The 23,283-nt window shown below is 32.3% G+C and overlaps 3 long non-coding RNA genes across 3 annotated transcripts; 1 reads left to right on the top strand and 2 right to left on the bottom strand.

Moving 5' to 3' along the window:
• Positions 1-9,097: 9,097 nt before the first annotated feature.
• LOC148266273 (uncharacterized) lies at positions 9,098-11,807 on the bottom strand. Its single transcript, XR_015818423.1, has 3 exons — positions 11,690-11,807; positions 10,550-10,620; positions 9,098-10,328 (listed from the first exon to the last, which is right to left on the bottom strand). It is a non-coding gene; the product is annotated as an uncharacterized LOC148266273 (long non-coding RNA).
• LOC148266274 (uncharacterized) lies at positions 11,715-14,115 on the top strand. Its single transcript, XR_015818422.1, has 2 exons — positions 11,715-12,258; positions 13,650-14,115. It is a non-coding gene; the product is annotated as an uncharacterized LOC148266274 (long non-coding RNA).
• Positions 14,116-15,136: 1,021 nt separating this feature from the next.
• On the bottom strand, positions 15,137-17,193 carry LOC148266275 (uncharacterized). The gene is made up of 3 exons (XR_015818758.1): positions 16,215-17,193; positions 15,681-15,852; positions 15,137-15,536 (listed from the first exon to the last, which is right to left on the bottom strand). It is a non-coding gene; the product is annotated as an uncharacterized LOC148266275 (long non-coding RNA).
• Between the last annotated feature and the right edge of the window lie 6,090 nt (positions 17,194-23,283).

Genomic DNA, 23,283 nt, shown 5'->3' on the forward strand with positions numbered 1-23,283 from the left:
TCAAGGAGGATCACAATCTGAGAGAGAGAAGCGACGGAGCACAGTTGCACCGCTGCATCGGAGATCGAAAACTGCTTAGTAAGGCAAAAATTTCCCTCTTTCCTCTGTAGAACACCATCCTAACCACGATTTAAATGAATTTTCACCAAGAAATAACCAGAATCGATTCAGCCGAGAGGGAGAAGCATAGAAAAAGAGAAGCAAGCGGTGGAGCTCGGTTTTGCCACACCAGAACCCTAAACTAACCCCCTGATGAGATTGTTTTGCCCTTTTTACGATTCCTTGTGTATTTTCGTGCTGTTTTGACGTACGTTTTCAATCTTACTAGGAAAATCTAAGAAATTCAAAAACCAAAATTGTCAAGAACCATAGTAAGAAAGATGGTTTCCTGGACATTGATCTAGTGTAAGAATCCCTTTCTTTTTTCTCATGTTATGTTAAATTAAAGCTACGTAAATAATAAATGGAAAAATTATAAACAATTTGATGATTCCTTAATTAATTAAATACAGGTTGCCGATGGAGCCAGTAATCGATTTGTCCATGTTTATCTCTAGTTTATTGCATTGCCTATATGCAATTTTTCCCCTATTTTTATTTGATTTTAATAGCTTATTTATATTTCATTTTAATTGGTTTTATTTGTGCTTCATTTTTACTTTCTGCTCGTTAAAAATCCCACCTTGAGTTAGTGTTTCATTTTATTGTTCATGATTATTGCGACATGTAGTGTTTTATCCTTTTGTGATATTTTGATTCAATTTTATTTAATGACTTATTTCTTTACAATTTTTAAGCATGAATTTTGTCTCCTCGTATTTTTAAAGTGTGGGTTTGCGTGGAAAAATATGCATGTGTAAACAAATGTTGTGGAACATGAGGGCTTATCGAGTGTCATAAAAAATAGTGTATGGACTTGGTACATAGGGTGAACTCTACTGTGGACATTACCCTCAGCAGTACGGGGCTAAGAAGTCCCATACCGGATAAGGTTGGGAGTTTATAGATTCTGCTCATACCTGACGAGGTATTAAGACGGTTTTTAGTTGTGGTGCCCATTACCGGATAGTATATGGGGATGACATATTTAATTACAAAGAAAGTGTATGCATCCATGTGTAACGGGAATCTCTGTAGACCCCCAGTGACATCTGTAGGGAAAAGTAAAAAGATAGAGTAGCGATGAGTATGGTAAGGAATCCGACTTTGAGTAAATAGTGAAGAGTCAAACGTTATATATCTATTGAAATGTATACTATTAGATTGTTATTATGATTTTATCTTAATGTATTTGTTTGAGAAGTTATAAGTTAGGGGAGAAGATATTAACATTTTTAGTGAAACGAGTAATGATAGCACTAGTATTCGGCTTTTATTTAAAGTATGTTTCATTGATCGTTTTATGTTTTCTACAACCTTTTGATTTTCTGTGTAACGGCCCCGGAAATTAAAAAGGAAATATATATTAAAAAAATCTGAGTGCGAAAGCGAAATAAAAAGTTCTGATTAATATCTCTTACACAATAACTTAAACGTACTAACAATATCAAATAATAAGTTCTCTAAAGAAAATATTAGAAATGAAAGACTATAAAGAAAACTATAAGGTATCTAGGCATCTACTCGTCGTCTTTTTGTGGATCAGGCTCGGGAACCAAATCCTCCTGATCTGAAATGGTTAAGTAAGAAATGAGCTACACTAGCCCAGTAAAGACGTCACACTATATCACTGTCATAGAAGTAAAGGTTGGTAGAAAACCAAAAATAACTAATGGAGCACAAATTTTAAACAAATTCATTTATCAATAATCAAACCATTTACCATCCACTTACCTCCGTGAGATTTATAAAAACGACCTATGGAAATAACATCATAGATATCATGAATTTATACATAATTTGTAACATAGCACATGTCATACTTTTATATTTTAATCATCAAACAACAGTTGCCCCATTTTCATCAGCCTACTAGTATCCACGGGGATCCATAAGGGTCCCCGCTACATGTAAACCCTACCCTTAATAAACTTAATTTCCAGGGTCGTCCCCATACCCCATCTGGTATAGGCGCCAAACAATAAACCTCAATACCCCGTCCGGTATGAGAGTGAAGCGGATCGTCACCATACCCCGTCCAGTATGAACGCTAAAACATTTAAAGTCTTCATACCCCATTCGGTATGAGACAACGTTCCCGGTAAGGTTCCCTATGGACCCAGTCCGTTCACCATCTCCCAGAATATCTAGTGAGGCTGTCATCTTATTCATTTATCGATTCACACCCCTTTCCTATTTTTCTTTAGTCTCCGTTACCCATTCAAACATGAATACTTAAACAAGCAACGTGCATTCAATAAGGCAAACATATCTTAGATTCACAAAATCAAGCAGTAGTGAAGTAAACAGTGATTCATGCATTCAAAATCATAGAATAAATAAACCATATATCATAATGCATTTAAACTGTAAAATAAATCAAACAGCAAATGACAAAGAAATATGTCCGATTCGGGCTCCATTAGCAACCGTAATTAATTATGCATATTTACTCAATTTGTATAAAATACAGTTTTTATCATTTAGTCATACTTCAATCCCGTGATAGGAAATAGGGTGAGGGGTCCTTACCTAATTCGACGTTGAAAACCGAATTTTCACTGCACCTACGGGCAGTCCCTAGATTCTCTGAATTTTTTTTCGGGAACTGAAACGCGCTTACGGTACCTACACATGTCCCAAATAACTGAAAAATCAGACCCAGGGTCTACTCGACCAATTTCAGAATTCTGGCACGACGGCTTCGCCGTGCTCTGGTGATGCGGCGGTAATCCACCTCGGGTTGGCTGTTTCTGACCGTTTTAGACCGAATTCAGCCAAACTTGGATCGGTTCCTGTGAGAAAACACCCTTAGGGCCCTCGGTGGGCCGAAAAAATACAGAAAACCGAGACTTACTTGCGGTGGGGCTCTCCGGTGCGGCAGTTCCTTTAGCTCGCATTGCGCTTTGGTGTTTTGCTCTGGTCAACCTATAGAGGAGGGAACAATGGTCACAATGGTAAAAAAAATTACATTAAACGGGAATCGGGAAGGGCCTCATCGGAGGCAAAAATTGAGACAACTCGCGGCGACTCCGCTGGGCTTCGGCGGTGTTTTTCGGTCAATTGGCCGGTGTTTTTGCTCCGATTTGGCCATAGATGGGTTTAGAATCGAATTCTGAGCCAAGGAGATAATTTTTACCTCGTTTGACGGCCGATAATTGCTCCGGTGCAGCGGCGGGTGACGGCGGTCGGCTCCCCAGCGGCTGGGCTGTCTTCTCCAGCGAGGGGCTCTGGCGGCTAGGGTTAGGGTTTGGGTGCGGATGAGATTATTTATAACCATTCACTTTTAATCTGAGCCATCCATCGCGATTCAATATAGACCGTCCGATCGCGATTAAATAAGAAATGAATCTAGACCGTTCATCGCGATGCAATCTGGACCGTATGTGCGTATTTTTTATCTGGGTTGTCCGTGCGCGCAGGAACAGATCTCAGCCGTTCGATCGCGCGCACGCAGATTGCCCACGTGGCTCCCTTCCGCGTGGCCTCCCGCGTCAGCGTCTCTGTCATGCGATGCGTCCTGGTTGGCGGGGGCTGCTGACCGGGCAGCTAACGTGGTGCAATTTTTTTAAATTGTGTTTTGACCATTGGTTTTCGATTTTTCTTTCAAAAATACCCCTAGAACCCAAATTTTCACCCGTTTTCTCCAAAATTATTTTCAATTAAATTTCCAAATAATTTTTACCCCTTTTATTATTATTATTATTATTATTTCTATTTAAATGAATTAAATTAAATTAAAAAAATAAAAATTAATGAAATTAAATTTTAAAAAATAAGAAAAGCTTCTTGGGTGTTACATTATGTGTCAGTGGTAAGACGTTGATATTCTTACTGATGTAATGTACCTCACAATTTTCTTATTAACCAATTCATATCAGGACGACCAAGACCCGGATCTTGAACAGTAAAAGACCAGCTAAATAATTACATCTTCTGCTTTGTTAATTTCGAATAGAGGTTAATCATATTTATTGTTAATATTTTTCCCGTTTTAAGTTCCAAAGCTTTTCCATAAGCCCTATTTAAATGTTTTAAGTAAATGTGTAAAGAATGTAACATTCGAACAGTTAATTCTTCTCTTAAATAAAGAAATTCGATATTATTATAATTGTTATCATTATCATGATTTGGTCAAAACCCTTGAAATCCCTATTAAGAGTTTTGGACTTTTACATATAGATTTATAGTAAATTGCTAGTTCATATTTTGATATTATAAAGTGCTCGTGTAAATTTTAATAAACTTAAACACATAATAAATCTACTTTACTTACATCTAAAATCATAGTTTATTCTTAATAAAGGGAAAATTGTCAATTAAATAGTAATCTATAGATTCTTACATGTTACACTTTTATTTCTTGACTTATTATGTTTTCTTCCTTGATGATTATTATTTCTTGGAACAAATTTCTTTTATTTTAGTTATTTTTAACTTGTTGAAAAAAAAAAATTGTTCAACTAATGAGCATGTTCTCTTCATGTGCGATAATTCTACAGATGTTGATGCCTCTAAAAGATGTACATAGAAAAGTTCTTTTCAATTAATTTGATATTATATCATATTTTATATTTTATAATTTGATATTATATATATTTTTACAGATAAATATTTATATAAATAATTCAAACTCAAAATTTATGTGTAATTTTTTAAAATAATATTTTAAACATAAAGTATAAATCTTAAATTTCATTAATATAATCTATCTACTATTTCTGATTTTTTTTTCTTTTTTTTTAAAGCTAATTTGTATGTATTAGAATTGTCAATTTAAAATTTTTAAAAATAAAGTTATAATTCAAAATAATGTAGAAATTTTTTAACTTGATTAATATATATTATAATTTTATCTTCATTTTTAATTTTTTTTTTTTAACTTCTGGATGTATTTGTACTGACATAAATCACCATAATAATTTCTATTATAGACATTAAAGATGCTTTCAAATACACAAGTAACAAACAGCAGTGCTTCTTCTTTGCTTATATTATTATATTTATAAAATAATTTATTATTTAGTTAAATTAAAAATTAGATAAACGTATCAAATTTAAAATTCTATTAAATCTAAAATATTTAATTAAGAAGTCGATTAATTATATTAAAATTAAAATTAACTAAACTTTATAAAATTAACTGTAAAACCAATGTGCAGGAAACATTTATACATTTTAATTTGATATCTACTGTTTTGTTTGGATAAATTGTAAACACAACATAAGTAATAATACATCTTTATACTGTTTTCATTTATATCTTTTTAAACCTTTATAGTTTTATTCTACTTTCATAAATTTTCATTTATTTTCTTCATTAAGTTAAATGTCTCATCAGCCATACGGCATTGACTCAAAACAGAAAAGTAATGTTTAAGAAGTTAGAAAATTAAAACAAAATTTTATTTAAACTGAAATTTGAAACCATGATTTTGTAATCTTAGATTACCATCTTAACCAACTCAGTTATTATAACTTCATTATTTAGGATTCCTTAACAACATATGTAACAATAAAGTCATACTTCATGTGTTCAAAACTTATTAATATATAAATGAGGTTGATAGATTATTATTACTAACAATATCTTTCTATCACCTTAAGATATTATATTATATATATATATATATATTAATTTATGTACGTGCAAAAGTATCTAATTTAAATGACAAAATATTTTTATTAAAAAATTAATAACTTGAGTTCAGATGGATAGTTATGAGTAGTTAAAAATATTGTAATAGTAACTTTAAAAAAAATATACTTTCAATGTGGAAATGATATAATATTTAGTAAAATTTATTATAAAAAGTGTATTAATATCGTATCTTATTTATCCAAGGTGTACCGATGCACATTTAATATGATAAATACTAAATTATCTTAATATTAAAATACGCAACGTTTATATATCTTGTAATGGAATACATCCTTTTTCAAATATCAAAACATAAGACTCTAAAAGTTTAAAAAATATATTGTTATTGAAATATCCAAAGTTTAGCTTACTTCCCTAACATCTATTGTCCCAACTCTTGAATGGATGTGAAATTTTAATGAATTTTCACTTCTCAATAAGTAGGGATGTCAAAATCTTACAACGAGAAAAATTAAAATTTTAAAACATGCATATTGAGAAAATTAATTGAACACATAAGCACATATTTAACTTGTCACGGACTATATCTCATCTTATAAGGTAATAATAAGAGCATACTCACTTAAATTACATAGATTCAGATTAAGTAAGATAACTTAATTTTAGTCGCAAAATTTTCAAAGGGTGTACAAGAGATCCAAAATATAGAATGCACCTCTTGTGTCTACTTTTGTTGCTACAAGAGTCACTTTAGGGACTGTCAGTGCCGCACCTGCATTCATTATATGCAGAATGCACAATCCTAATCTCCCCTAATCATCAGTTTAGCTTAATGATTATGCTGATTAGAAGTTTCATCTTTCAGACTTTATGTCTTATATGTAAAATCTAGACTGCATGATCATGTTTTTTAATTAATGGCCCGAGTTTGATAACGACTTTCAATTGGAATTTGGATGCACGTGCCATCTTCCACCATGTAGTACACAAATCCTATTGTGCTGGTGGCAGCATTTATAGAGGTTCTAGGCATGGAGATGGTGAATGACAAGGCTCTCTAACTAGTCGAAGTTTGTTCAGATCCTGTGGTTGCCATGCATTGAAAGATCTTATCAAAACTGCTTCTTGTTGTATGATTGGTGATGATTAGACTTGAAAGTTTATGTTTGGAATTTGGGTTTTTGAGAAGAGAAAGAAAATTCTTTGGAATTAGTGAGAAAAGAATTAAAGGATAATAGAGGATATATATATATGTATGTATATTCTTTTTCTATCTCAAAAATTTTCTAACAATAATGCTACATATTGTTTATATAAGCATATTTATATTCATAAAATATGTACATATAAAGTATATTTAAAAGAAGTGTGAGGTATCCTTAAATTTATTTTTTTATTTATCATAATCCTATTATTGAAGAAAATTTTACTAAAATCCCTAAATGAAATAAAGAATCTGATTTAGTAGAAATTAGTGATATACTATTAGTTTTTTTTAAAATATATGCAGGTATTATTTCCTAAAAAATAATAGTTTATTGAAGAATTTGATGTTTTTCCTAATAAGCAAAATTCTTGGGTTCTAGAAAAATGAGGTACTTATATTCTTTTTGAGATATAAAATATAAAATTATTAAATAAATTTGTAGTACACCACCACCAAAGAATGGTGCATGGTCAAAGATCGTCACAGCCTAAAAATTAGTGTATCCTATATAAATGGTAAAATAAGCAGAAGAATTTCTCAAATTTCTATTAAAGTTGCTATAAAGTCTTAACTATCACTAAAATCTATCTCATTATATAACATCTTATCAATCTTTAAAAAAAATCTTTTTTTTTATGGGACGACTAATATTGTAGTAATATATCTTATTATTATTTAATCTAATATGTTTAAGCAAAGTGTATTGAATTCATTTATTATAGTTCATTAAAAAAATTATAAATGCACAATTATACGTCAAATTTAAATCAACAGATAATCAGTATTGTTGGAAGGCTCATAAATAGATATTAGAGCTTGTCTCGATGCTCTCAAAGAAAGGAAAAGCTTGCAATAGTAATATGTAACATTACGATCAATTTTAATAGCATTTTTCTTAAGAGTTATAAGAACTATATTCCCAAGTTGATTGTTTTCCTCAGAAAAAACTTCACCAGCTCTATTTCATGTTCAGCAAACTTGTAACCTGATATCTTGCTAAACTTAATCTTGTATGGATCAGAAACAAATATATTAAGTTCGTTCTTCTAGTGAAGCTCCTAGTGAGATGTGTGAGGAAAATTAAAGTCATTTAGTTACAGTAATAATTTTAATTTTATGTATATAGTTAGTAATTTATCATAAAGAAAACCATCCAATAAAAACACATCTACAATGGAAAAGGATGTTGGTATAGGTGGCACAAGTGAAGCCTTACCGAGTGGAAACGAGTGCAACATGGTCTTGGGTCCCGTATGATTTTGCTAGTACAGATCTTTTCTAAAGCTTCCTCTTTTGAACCTTATGACATGAGATTTAGACTGTAGAAAATATTAACATTGAATATTTAGATTTTGTATTTGTGCTTGAAGATTAAGAAGAATGGAAAGAAACTTGTTTTTTTTTCTTTCTTCGAACGAGTGGAGATTAAGTGCGTACCTTTGAGTTTAATCAATAATAAATAACTTCAGAGGTTATGTAGGGTTTGGAAAACTAACTTTTGACTATACTTTTTTGTTGCACCAGTTAAGAAGACGAGTTTAATTGAAGAACAATTGAATTATGATGGAGGGATAAATGACATACGGTTGAATATTTTATATAAGCCATGGAAAATATAGGTTTTATGACACTACAGTTTATAAAACCTTTGAATTAAATGAAGAATCGATGGCTATTTGTAAAGTGGTTATATTTTTTAAAATCTTGAACTTAAATGAAGAATCCATCACTATTTGAGATGCGATTTTATTATATTCATGTAATATCTTACTTAATATATATATAATTAATTAAAAACAAATATTTGATTAATTCTATGATCGCCAACTATATTAAAATTAACTTTTGAATTTTAATCCATGCGCTAAAGAACTTATTCATCATTTATTTTTTTAAAAGTGAGAAAAGACAATTCTATTGAGATAACGATAGAAGTTTATCACCACACTTAATGTAAAAAGCCACTTTGCAAAAAAATGTCGACTCTACTTTACAGTAATGTGATTAGTTATTTTAATGCAATATCTCTACTTTAAATCATGTTTTTATATACTAATATATAAAAACTGGTAAGTAATTAACCTTAGAAATATGATCTAATTGTTGATAAAAATTTTGAAATACCCTTGATATAACGACCCCGGAAATAAAAATGAAATGTATGTATAAAAAAGTTCTAAGTGCGGAAGCGAAATAAAAATTTTGATTAACATCCCTTACACAATAACAAAAAACGTATTCAACGTATGAAAGAATAAACTAAGTAAGGTAAATACTAGTAGTGAATGCTATAAATAAAACTATGAAATCCTTAGACGTCTACTCGCCGTCTTCCTGCAGGACGAGCTCGAAAACCAAATCTTCCTGATCTGAAATGGTTAAATAAGCTACACTAGCCCAGTAAAGACATCACACTATCTCACTATTACAGAAGTAAGGGTTGGTAGAAAACAAAAACGAGCAATGGAGCATAATTCATGATAAATTCATTTATCAATAATAAAATCCTTTACTGTCCACTTACCTCGGTGAGCTTCATGAAAACAACATAAGGAAACAATAACATTATAATATCATGAAATCATACACACTTTATAATATAACACATATCATACCTTTGCATTTCAATCATCAGACAACAGATTTTCCTCTTTTATCAGCCTACTAGTATCCATGGAGATCCATAGGGGTCCCCGCTACACGTGAACCATTTCCATTGATAACTCGATACAGGGCTGTCCCCATACCCCGTCCAGTATGGGCACCAAAAAACATAAACCTCAATACCCTATCTGGTATGAGGGTGAAACGGGTCGTCCCCATACCCCATCCGGTATGGGCACCAAAACACATAAGGTCTCCATACCCCGTCCGATACGAGAGACCACGTTCCCGGTAGGGTTCCCTACGGACCCGGTCCGTCCACCATCTCCCAGGATATCTAATTAGGCTGTCGACATCATCCATTTATCAATTCACATACCTTTTTTTATTTTTCTTGGTCTCAATTATCCAATCAAATATAAACACGTAAACCAGTAATGAACACCAAATAAGACAACAATGGGTTCACAATAATTCAAACCATAATAAACGAAACCGTGATTCATGCATGCAAAACCATAAAATAAACACATCAGATACCATACTGCATTTAAAACTGTAAAATAAATCAAACAACAACTGACTGAAAAATACTTTAGATTCGGGCTCCATTAGCAACCTTAATTAATTATACACAATTCATGAAATACCATTTTATCATTTATTGAGCATTAATACCGTGATAGAAAATAGGGTGAGAAATCCTTACTTGTTTCGGAGTCTGAAATTGCCTTTACACTGCGCCTTCGGGCAGTCCCTAGATTCCCTAAATTTTTCTCCAGGAACTGAAACAAACTTTTGGTACCTACACGTGTCCTGAAAAAACTCAAAGTCAGACACAGGACCTACTCGGCCAATTTTAAAATTCTGGCACGGCAGCTCCGCCATGCTCCAGCGACGGCACCGCCTCCCGCGGCGACGATCCGCCATGGGTTGGCTGTTTTTGGCCAAATTCAGCCAAACTTGCATTGGTTCCTGCGATAAAACAACCCTCGGGCCCTCGGTGGGCCAAAAAATCACGAAAAATTGAGACTTACTGGCGGTGGAGCTCTCGGGTGCGGTGGCTTCTCTGGCACGAGTCGTGATTTGATGTTTTGCTCCAATCAACCTGTAGAGAAAAGGACGGTGATCACAGTGGTGTAAAAATTATATCGAATGGGTACCGGGAAGGGCCTCATCAAAGGCAAAAATCGAGGGAAGCCGCAGCGGCACCGCTCGACTTCAGCGGTTATGAAATACTAAATTTATTCTCAAAGTTTAGCTTCAAAAATTTTTTCCGTATCATCACTCACTCTACAATGGTATTTTAAATATTTGGATGGTGATAGGAGGTGAGAAAAAATATTCCAATAAACGATATTATAAAATCACAGCATAATACATGCAATATATAGTTTCTTTATACACAATAAAACATATGTTATATAATCTTTCCAAAACATATATATGAATCAGAAGACGAATGCACAAATCAGAAAAAAAAAAATTCACAATTGCTTTATTGTATACTTCATCACTATTATGAAAGATTAATTAGTTATCATATATTATGCGTAGGCACACATACCTATCACTGGTTCCTTATATACCCAAACACATAATGATATATATGAATACATTAAAACACTACTACCCCCCGAATACGAAACAATTAGAGCACGCAAATCAAACTGTTTCTCCATACACATGAACACGAAACAATTATGTATAGGTACACACTTATTACTTCGCCAATACACTCGAATATGAAATGGTTTTGTATGGTCATATTGAAGCCTAACATAATGCAGGTATTTTCGGAACAACTTCGTTCTATAATAAGTGGTGCACAGATATCAAAATCACATTTTAAAAATAAAAAGTGGGATAATACTTATATCAAAGTAAAACTTTAACAAATACTTATTTAGCAAATATAAAAGACAAATCAAATATTTTCACAGGTTTATACTGAAAATTACATAGGCTATAAATATATAATATCTACTTACCTTAGGTTCTTAGTAGTCATAATCTTAATTTCAGTATAGTTTTGATTTTATTTATGACATTTTTCTCTCAAAAATTCAGTAGAATTCGGGATGATTTTTTGTTACTTTCTTAACTTAAAAATATCTCAAAAACTAATCTCAAAAATTAAAGAGAAACCAAACTTCAAAACTTAAGAAAAGACTTACCTTTTTAACAGTTCATAGTCTTCTTTTGATCGTGAGCCATCCTCGTCTTCTATTTCTCTTCATTTACTTTCACGAATCTAGTAGATTTTTTCCAAGATTTTTATTTAAAACCTTACAATACTCTCACAATTTTGTATTCCTTTTTCTTTCCTTTCGTATTCCTTTTTATTTCCTTACCTCTATACTTCTCACTATTTTCTCTCATCCGGAATGTGTAACAACCCAAAAGAATTGGATGGTCCAGATCGCACAAGGGAGATTCAATGATCAAGATTTAAGGGAAGATAAAACGACCAAAATATACCCTCACTAAGACCTAGATCAAATGGCCAAAAGTAAATCCCTAGATCCAATGGTCCAAAATCTCTCCCACCCGATTTTAAATAAGTTCTTTATACTAAAATTGATCCTAGAGAACGAATGGAATGGCAGAAAGGAGTGAGAAAGAGAAAGAATTGATTGGGGGGAGAGAGAGAGAGAGAGTGAGCAGCAATCGACTAAGGGAGGAAAGAATGGAGGAGGAACTGTGCGAACCACCACTGGTTGGTGCCTGAATGTCGACCGAAGAGGTATTTTTGGTTTGATAAATGTTATTCCTTCGAAAAAAACTCGAATCCGAAGGACTCTCGCCATTCTAGATTGAATGTCAAAATAAATCTCTGGGTATATCATATTTGTGCAACTACAGGTGAAAAAAGAAACTTACACCGCACCTCAACTTTATCTATTCGAGATTCGGGAAGGGTAAGGGTAGTTTATTACTTTAAATCCCCAGATTTGAAAAATAATGTAGTGATCTAGGTTTTTGGATTGAGTAAATGATATGGTATTGCACCAAGATTTGTTATCTTGAGAATATTTGACAATAATGATACAAAAATTTGAAATGTATTATGTATATGATGGTGTAGCTCAGACAAGCTTGAGATGTGGTCAAACAAGGAGCGATTGAGGGTTCCTTCCTTGTTGTCCCAGGCGTCGGGAAGAGGGAAGATGATTTATTGAGTCAGGTAGCGGGTCGGTTTGGCAACCTATTAAGCCCATATCCGAAAGCTCTGATAGTTTTGAGTGAGACCAAGCCCAATAAGTCTCCCGGTTTAACTTTGTAAAGAAAAATGAGAAAAATTATGATAAGAGGTTGGTTTAGGTTTTATTGCCCAAGCCCACATAGCAATGGACTAGATATGAATTCAAATTTTATTGGATCTAAGAAACAAAATAAAAAAAAAAAGAAGGGGAAGACAAGGAGTTAAATAAAACCAATAAGAGTTGATATCTGAATCCAAGAGTTATCAAACAAATTTCCTACTTATTAGATATATGAATAGTAATGAGCTGGTTGAACAGAAATTATGGTATTGGACTAAATGGCCAGAGGAAATAGTAAATAAAATTAATGAAAGAAGTTTAGTTAAAGCTATAAATAGGTCTAGAAATAATCATTACTGGAAATAAAATATAATGGGAGTACAAAAATATTTATGCGGTGGAATAAAGGGTATTGGCCTTATAATTAGATAATTGTAGACCTACCAATTGTGAATAGTTTGATAAAATTGTAATTATAAGTAGATATATAAAAAGTATGCGCATTTGAGTTAGATAAAATGGTATAAGATTACGGGAATAGTTCGATAATTGTGAATTAGCAACGGCGTAAGTATAAGATGCTTATGTTTGAATATTTATTTAAGTCTATATATAAGAATGTAAATCTTTGGGTGATTCTAGAGATTAAAATAATTTAGGCATTGATGAGTTTAATGATTTATAAATTAATAGATTTAACCTTTGGAAAGCAAAGAAATAGAATTTTATATGAAAGAAAAAACTAAATGGAGGTAGTCAAATTTAAAGGTTAATGGGTAATTTAAATCTAGAAATAAAATGCATTGGGGAATACATATGACCAGCAGTTAAGATTCCTTATCAGTAAGATATGTGTAATTATGTGATGCAGGATCGGTTAAGAATGATTATAAATTCTATCTCATGGACTGTCTGTTTGTATCGTATTTATGACTGTAACTATGACTTGTGTCCGTTAAGAACGATGTGAATTGTAACTATAATTGTAATTATGACTTATGTCATTTGGGGTTGATATGAATAGTAACTCTAACCGTAACTATGACTTGTGTCCTTTGGGGACGATGTGAATCGTAACTGTGATTACAACTCTTATTGTAATTATGACTTATGTCCATTGGGGACGATGTGAATTGTAACTATGGCTACGACTCTAATTGTAACTATAATAGTAATTATGATATGTGAATGTGTAACTATGACTAGATTCATATTAATAATGTAAGTATCTTTTTTTTTTCGTGATTGTGACTAAGTGTTATTATATGAAATAATATGGTTTATGCATGTGTGTTGGTTGTGTACAGTGAAATGATGAAAATTTATTGTTATGTGAATATATATTTAAAGAAGGATACCCTATGTGTGAATATGTGTTTAAAAAATGGTATTCAATTTGTGAATATAAGTTTAAGGAAGAGTATTTTATGTTTGAGTACGTTTAATTAATATGAATACGATATTACGTTTATTAGATTGTGAACAAACCAAAGGTAATTTATGGGAATATAGTTATGTAATTGTGGATATATTTTGGATGATTTGAAATATATGAGAAGAAAAAATATTTTATATGTGAATATGTGCAATCAATGTAATTATGACGTTATGCTATAGAGATTGAGAAAGTCTGGATATCCTTTGATTGAAATGAGGTATATGAAAGTGAAAACATGTGATTAGTAAGATCGACATAGTTGTAGTAGAGTGTGAAAATCAAATAATTGTGAAGAGCGTAATAAGTTTGAGGTAAAAGTTATAGTTCGAATCAATATATTATATTTGATCTTTGGCTTGGAGTCTTAAATTATTCTTACTAAACAAGTGGTGACTCACTCTCTTTTTATCAATTATAGGATAAGAAAACCAAGAGCAAGTTCGAGATTAAAGGAAAACTCAGAAGAATATTTTTATAATTTTGAAAAATTATTTTGTAGAGGATATCTAAAATTTACTATAGAAACATTATCAAATATTTTGTGAGTATCATGAATTGTAACTTGTGCAAGGGATATAAGGTTGAGTCTCAAATTTTGGCATATTGCGGTGCTATTTATTAAGTTTTATACGTGTGGTACCACTCCTTTCTTAAATGAGAAAATGAGTCATTACAGAATGCTTCTTCTTCCCTTCTCACATCCCTTATATATAGGAGTGAGGAGTTACGAGAAAAAAGTTACTACTATTCTGTCATACTATTTTATCTAAAAGTTGTTATTTTTTATCATGTCACTTCATATAAAAAATTACAATTTTTTATATGTCACTTCATCTAAAAGTTGTCACTTTCTGTTATATTATTTTATTTAAAATTTATAAATTTTTACATGTCACTTTATCTAAAAGTTGTTACTTTATGTTATGTTATTTTATCTAAAAGTTATCACTTTCATTATACAACTTCATCTAAAAGGTTTCTATTTTTTTCCATGCCTCTTCATGCTTATTTTGGTAAAGTAATGAGTAACCAAAAATGTACCTTACTTTAGTGAGTACATTTTTTATTGCAAGTTGGAGATTTTGACAACATCTTTTTGAGCAAATCTAGTGTACAGAACTTTCCAAAGATCTTTTATTTGATCGATCCACAACACACTCTGAGTGGTCCACAACGACAAAAATCGAAGTATCCATGAATGCATTATTGTGTTACATCGCTCCCATGCCTCGTACATAGGATCATCCTTGCTCGGACTCTGTATTGATCCATCCATAAAATTTTAGCTTGTTCTTAGTGATTAAGACCATCTTCATTGCCCTGGACCATGAGTGAAAGTTGTCATTGGTGAGCATGATAGATATGAGTTAGAGAATTGGACTTTCGCTTGGATGTATATAGAAGAGATTTGCCAAAGATTCATTAGATTTCGTCAAATCAGAAGCGACCATCTTCAACTCATACCTTGATTGATGCAGAAAGCGATAAGAGATGATCGACCAAAGAAATTTTTGAGAACTTAAGATTTATTCTAGGTGTCGATACCACAAAATCTTCTGAGTCTTGTTGGTTATTTCAGCTCTGATACCATATCAGATGATTTTGTATTCAAGATTAGCAGCAAAGTTTGCAAACTCTGAAAAAAAAATGCAGTCATTGATTCACATTCGAAAGAATGTTTAAATGTGTCTTTTTGGGAGAGAGAGAATACACCGGGGTTAGTTCAAAGAATATAAAGAGTTTTGGGTTTTGGATATTTATACAAAATGTGTAATTAAATTGATTACAATTAATTAATATTTAATTATAATTAATTCTATTAATGATTATTGACTGGACCACCGTCTTTTACTTATCCGTTGAGCTGGTTGAATTTGTTTCTTCTATCATAAATCATGAAGAAAGTTAGTCCAAACATATACAAAAGGAGACCAAAATACGGAGAGCCTGACAAAGCAAATTAACAAAAATCCATCACAAAAATGAACGCTCTAATACCTGCACCCGCTAAAGTGCCGATAGCATCATCTGGAGAAATGCGAGAAGGACCAGCATGCACTTCCAAGTCGATATTGTTCCCATGGCAACCAGTTTCATCAGTCGTATTCATCACTAGTGCGTATTCTTCTTCTAGGCGCAAAACCCACATTTTCAATTTCTCAAACTTCGTCTTCCAAAACTTGAGTTCGCTCTCAGCCTTCTCTTTCTTACCTTCCGCATCGAGATTTTTGCTCCTTAGTTTAACAATAATCCTCTTCTCCTCTTATTTTACTTCTTTTGAAATATCCGACAACTTCTTACACCTCTTCTCGGCTTGATGCTCTCTCTGACACGCGACCTTCTTTTCCTCAGTCAAACGAGCATTCATTTGCCTCTCGAATGCCCAGATTAGTAACCTCCAAGAACTTGCATCTCATCCTTCCATCTCTTGAGCTCCTCTTGAATGCCCAGATTAGTAACCTCCAAGAACTTGCATCTCTCCTCCGCAATCTTCTTTCTCTGGTACGCAACTTCCTTAGCTTCGTTCAAGAGAGAATTCGTTTTTCTCAAATCTGAACACTCTTCAAGAGGAGCTCAACAAACTGAAAGAAGTGTGTTCGGATTTGAGGAAAGTGAATTTCCTCTTGAGCAACGCTAAGGAAGTTGCATGCGAGAGAGAGAAGATTGCGGAGGAGAGATGCAAGTTTTTAGAGGTTGCTAATTTGGGTATTTAAGAGGAGCTAAAGAAATGGAAGGATGAGTGTCTAGTTTTGAGGCAAATGAATGCTCGCTTGACTGAGGAAAAGAAAGTCGCGTATTTGAGAGAGCATCGAGCCGAGGAAGATGTATAAAAAGTTGTTGGATGTTCTAAAAGAAGTAGAGGAAGAGGACAAGAGGATTATTGTTGAACTAAGGAGCAAAACTTTCCAAGTTGATGGTAAGAAAGAGAAGGCCGAGAGTGAACTAAGTTTTGGAAAAGGAAGTTTGAAACGCGGATTTTGCGCCTGGAAGAAGAACACGCACTGGTATGAATATATAATAATAATAATACATAAACGCATTGAGTAATTTAAATTTTATCTTAAAAATATATATATAATAATAATAAATAAAAATAAACAAATAATAATAATAGTATATATATAGATATACATATGCTGAAGGAGAAAAAAAACTGCAGAAGAAGGAAGAAAAAAAAAAGAAAGAAACAAAAAAAAAAAAAACAGGTAAATATATATACATATATATAAGGGTTGAAGGCCCTGTGTGCAACCTGACGAGAAGAACAAAAAAAAAAGTATACGTGTATATGTATACTTTAAAAAAGAATACAGCAAAGGACGCGGAGGACGTCCTTCCTTGGCCAGGCAATGGCTGGCCAGGAGAGTGGAGTAGCTGGCCTGACCACCCACCAGCTGAAAAAAAAAATTAAAAATTAATGAAGCTGCTGGCTGCAGCAGCAAGCTAAAAAATTAAAAAATTACACAAGAACGAGCACAAAAAAATATATATAATAAAAGAGAGAGAGGTAAAAAAAAAAAAAGAGAGAGAGAGGCAGCATTGTTAGAATTAATTATTATTTTTATATAAAATTATAAATTATTGGTTAAAAAAATAAATAAATAAACAATTATAAAAAAATTAAAATAAATTAATAATAAATTAAATAATGATTAAATATAATAAAAATAATAATTACGAAGAAAAAAATTAATAGATCATTATCTATATATAGGTAAGTTATTTTTGTGTACTAATATTATTGTTTTGATTTAATAAAAAATTGATATTCTTTGCTCTCAATATATATCTTTAGTTAAAAATTTGCATCAATAATTTTTAGTTTTCATTTTATTTTAAATAACTAGTATTAGAGTCTAATCCGACTACAAACATTAACGAAGTAGTGAATTCACTTTTGTGAAATTTGAAAAAGCATTCCAAATTGATGACTTCAAATGTTGGTGCAAGTATGGCACTATAAGGGCTCCGAAAATTCAAAAGGAAATACATATAATAATTTGAGTGCGGAAGCGAAATAAAAGATTAAAATTAATATTCCTTACACAATAACTTAAAAGTATTAAACAATATCACGGAATAAGTTCTCTAAAAGAAGTACGATAAATGAAAAAAAAATAAAGAAAACTATAAAGTATCTAACATCTACTCGCCGTCTTCTTGTGGATCGGGTTCGAGAACCAGGTCCTTTCTGATCTGAAATAATTAAATAAGGAATGAGTTACACTAACTCAGTAAGGACATCACACATTATTACCGTCACAGAAGTAAAGATTGATATAAAATGTAAAACAACCAATGAAGTACAAATTTTAAAGCAATATAGTTTTTTAAAATAAAACTACTTACCCTTTTTCTTACCCTTGGAGAACCTGTGAAAACAACCTATGAAGACAATAACATCATACAAATCACAATTTCATACATAATTAGTAACATAAAATACATCATAAATCTGTATTCATTAACAATAACTTACTATCACAGTTTCTCATTTTTTACCAGCCTACTAGTATCCATGGGGATCCATAGGGGTCCCCGCTACACATAAACCATTCCCTTTAAACAATCTTAATTTCAGGGTCGTCCCCATACCCCGTCCGGTATGAGAACCAAAATAATAAACCTCAATACCTCGTCCGGTATGAGGGTGAAGCGAGTCGTCCCTATACCCCGTCCGGTATGAGACAACGTTCACGGTAGGGTTCCCTATGAACCTGATCCGTCCACCATCTCCCAGGATATCTAGTGAGGCTGTCATCTTATCCATTTATCAAATCACATCCCATTCCTATTTGTCCTTAGTCTCCGTTACCAACTCAAACATAAATACATAAACAAGTAACATGAATCCAACAAAGCAAGCATATCTTAGATTCCCAAAATCAAACAGTAGTGAAGTAAGTAGTGATTCATGCATTTAAAACTATAGAATAGATAAACCATATATCATAATGTATTTAAATAGTAAAATAAATCAAGGAGGAATCGACAGATAATAATGTCCGGTTCGGGCTCTATTAGCAACTTTAATTAATTATGCATATCTATTAATTTGCACAAAATGCAGTATTATCATTTATTCAAACTTCAATTCCACGATAGAAAATGGGGTGAGGGGTTCTTACTTGATTTGACGCCGAAAACTAGATTTTCACTGTGTCTATGGGTGGTCCCTAGATTCCCTGAATTTTTTTTGGGAACTAAAACGCGCTTACGGTACCTACACATGTTCCAAATAACTAAAAAAATCATACCCAGAGCCTATTCGGCCAATTTCAGAATTCTGGCACGGCGGCTCCGCCGTGCTCCGGCGACGACGCGACGGCGATCCGCCTCGGGTTGGTTGTTTTCAACCGTTTCCTGCTAAATTCAGCCAAACTTGCATCGGTTCCTGTGAGAAAACACACTTAGAGCCCTCAGTGGGCCGAAAAATCCGTGCGCGATGCAATCTGGGCCGTCCGTGCGCATTTTTGATCTAGGTCATCCGTACGAACGGGAACGGATCTCAGCCGTTCGATCGAGCGCATGCAAATTGCCCATGTAGCTCCCTCCCGCGTGGCCTCCCGCATCAGTGTCTCTACCACCTGGTGCGTCCTGGTTTGCCAGGGCTGCTGACCGGGCAGCTAACGTGGTACAACTTTTTTAAATTGTATTTTGACCCCCGGTTTCTGATTTTTCTTTCAGAAATACCCTCAGAACCCAAATTTTCACCCTTTTTTTCTAAAATTGTATTCAATTAAATCCCTAAATAATTTTTACCCCTTTTTATTATTATTATTTCTATTAAAATAAATTAAATTCAATATAAAATTACATAAATAATAATTATATTCATACAATAATAATTAACAAAAAGAAAAAAAAAGGGTTAGGCGTTATAGGCACAGTCAATGGTTCCCATATTTTTTAGATAAAATTATGATGTATGGAAGATCAAGATGTGAATGTTGCTACTATCGCGAGGATTGTGAGATAGGGTTGAGAATAATTATTCTCAATTTGTTGTTGGATTGCAACTAACACCACCAAAAACAAAAAAAATTATGTGAAGATTATATGAAAGATGCAAGAGTCATGTTTCTCATTCAACAGGATATTGCAGAGAACTACATGTCTTGAATTTAGTGCAACTAAATCAAAAGAAGCGTTAGATATATTACAAGAAGAGTTCCAAGGATCAACAAAGGTTATCATTGTGAAGTTACAGATTTTGCGAAGATAATTTCAAATTTTGTAAATAAATGAGACAAAGAGAATAAATAAGTATTTCTCGAAGGTGATCGAGATCATAAAGCATATGTAGAATTACGACAAAGAAATCACTGATCAAAAGGTAGTTGAAAAAATTTTAATTAGCTTACCTAAAATATATGAATATATCGTTGCTGCAATTGAAGAGTCGAAAGACTTAGTCCATTCTTATAATTCAATAATTAATAAGTTCCTTGAAGTCACATGAGGCAAAGAAATTGTATAGTGGGAGCAATTTTATTGAAAGTGCTTTTAGCATAACTTTCACAACTCAAACGTCATTGGCAAATTAAAGAAATTTTCATTGAAAAGATGGACAAAATGCATAGAAACAACAAAATGATGTTGAATGAGAAAATATGTCTAACATTTTTTGGGCATAAGTAGTAAATATAACAATTTACATCTTGAATAAGAGTCCAACAAAATCATTTACTAATCGAACTCCAATTGAAGCTTGGAGTGGTGTCAAGCTAGTGGTTAGTCACATGAAGGTTTTTGATTGTGTATATTATGCTCATATACCAACTGAGAATAAACTGAAGTTTGATGACAGAAGTAAAAGATACATTTTGCTGAATATGTTGATGGTATAAAAAAATGATGATCAGTAGAGATGTCATGTTCGATGATAACGCTTCTTGAAATTAGGAAGAAGAGAAGATTCAAGAAAAACAATCACCACCAATTATTATCTCATTGGGTTGGCCAATGACTCAGGTGCTCGAGGCACATGATCAATATAGCACTATAAAAAAAGATGAGTCTAGCCGAAGCTCAACTTCTACTCCAGGTTCAAGCCCGAGTTCCAATCAAATTTCTGGAGAAGTGCTAATTACTCCAGAGTAAGCTCCAAAACAGGTAAGAAACCTGGTAGAAATTTATAAGTCATATAATTTCTCAATAGTTGAGCCACAAAACTTTGAAGAATATGAGAAATAATAAAATTAGGTAAAAGCCATGGAAGATAAAATTCACATGATAGAAAAAAATAATACTTGAGAGTTAGTAGATCAACCAGAAGATTGTGAAATAATTGGTGTTAAATGAAATTATAAGACAAGAATGAGTCCAAATGGCTCAGGTCAGAAGTATAAAACAAGACTCATAACAAACGGTTTTAAACAAAAGTATGACATAGACTATTATGACATATATGCTCCTACAGCAAAGATAGAGATAATTAGAACTATTATTGCTCTAACAGCTCAAAAAATTTGGCAATTATATCAATTTGATGTTAAATCAGCCTTCTTGAATGGTTATCTTGACAAAGGAATTTATGTCGAACAACTAGAAGGATTTCTAGTTGAAGGGGAGAGAACAAAGTATACAAACTAAAAAATGTTTCATACGGTTTAAAGCAAGCACCAAGAACATGGTATATTGAGATAAATAAATACTTCACGCTAAAAGAAATTCAAAAAAGAAAGAGTAAGTCAACTTTATATGTCAATAAAAGAGGTACTGATATTCTAATTATCTCATTATACGTTGATGATTTATACATGCTATAATGAAATGATGTTAAGAGAATTCATGAAAGATATGACGGAGACATATGAGATGAGTGATCTTGGCTTATTACACTATTTTTTGGGTATAAAAGTATGCCAACATGAGATAGACATCATATCATAGAAAAATATATAGAAAGCATTTTGAAAAAATTCAATATGCAAGATTGCAAGTCAGTTACAACTCCTTTAATGGCCAATGAAAAACTAAAAAAAAAAAAGATGATGGGGTAAAGATAACAGATAAAATTATCTATAGGAGTCTAGTTGAAAGTTTGTTATATTTGACTGCAATGCGACCAGACATCATGTTTGTTATCTGCCTATTATCAAGATTCATGAACAATCCAAGTCAACTAAACTTTGCAGCTGCAAAAAGAGTGCTTAGATATATTAAAGGTATAATAAATTATGAAATATGGTACAAACTGTTAGAAACTTTTATGTTGAACTTATCTTTTTTATTGAATTCAACACATCTTAAAAAAGAAAGACAACAGAAAGTTAGAGCTGCATATCGTTCTGAGATGATACAATCATAACGTAATTGAGAGACCCTTTAGAAAAAAATCTTAATTCTCTGACTCACTTCTTCTCTCTATTTAGCTATTATGCACAAAACTTTGTAGTTTTAACTAATAGAAAATACTTTGAAAGGGAAATTTGTGCTCCTTTTATAGATGAGATGAGAGACTAAAATATATTTAAGGTAATTAAATGTGTTGATAACTATTTCTATTATTATAAATTAATACCCATAAAATACAGTAATTTTATAATTTATGTTAAGGTTACCCACTCCATCAATGTACATTTTTCTTTATAACGGTTATCTATTATTTAGATGTCCTTTAAGTTGATTTCAACCGTTATAAGTGGATGAGAAAATAAAATACTAGATTAGTAGGTCATTCACTTAGTTGCTAAAATTAATATAAACCAATAGAAAGCTCAAAATTGATTGGTTATATAAATAACAATTGGGTTGGATGTGTTGATGATATGAAAATTACATCTAAATATACTTTTTCACTCGGATCAATTTTTCGCTCATGGTCATCAAAGAAGTAGAGCTTAGTGGCTTGATCATTAGCTGAAGCTAAATACTTAACAACAACTTGTACAATCCCACAAACAGTTTGGTTAAAAAGAATTCTAGACAATATTAGTGAGAAGCAAGAATAACCAACAATGATATTCTTGATAGCATGTCGGCAATTGCAATAAGTGAGAATCCAATTATCATGACATAACCAAATATATTGTTATTAAGTATCATTACATTCGAGAAGCAG

This window comes from Carica papaya, chromosome 4, assembly GCF_054855325.1.
Source record: "Carica papaya isolate Zhongbai chromosome 4, ASM5485532v1, whole genome shotgun sequence".
In the NCBI taxonomy this organism is placed as follows: domain Eukaryota; kingdom Viridiplantae; phylum Streptophyta; class Magnoliopsida; order Brassicales; family Caricaceae; genus Carica; species Carica papaya.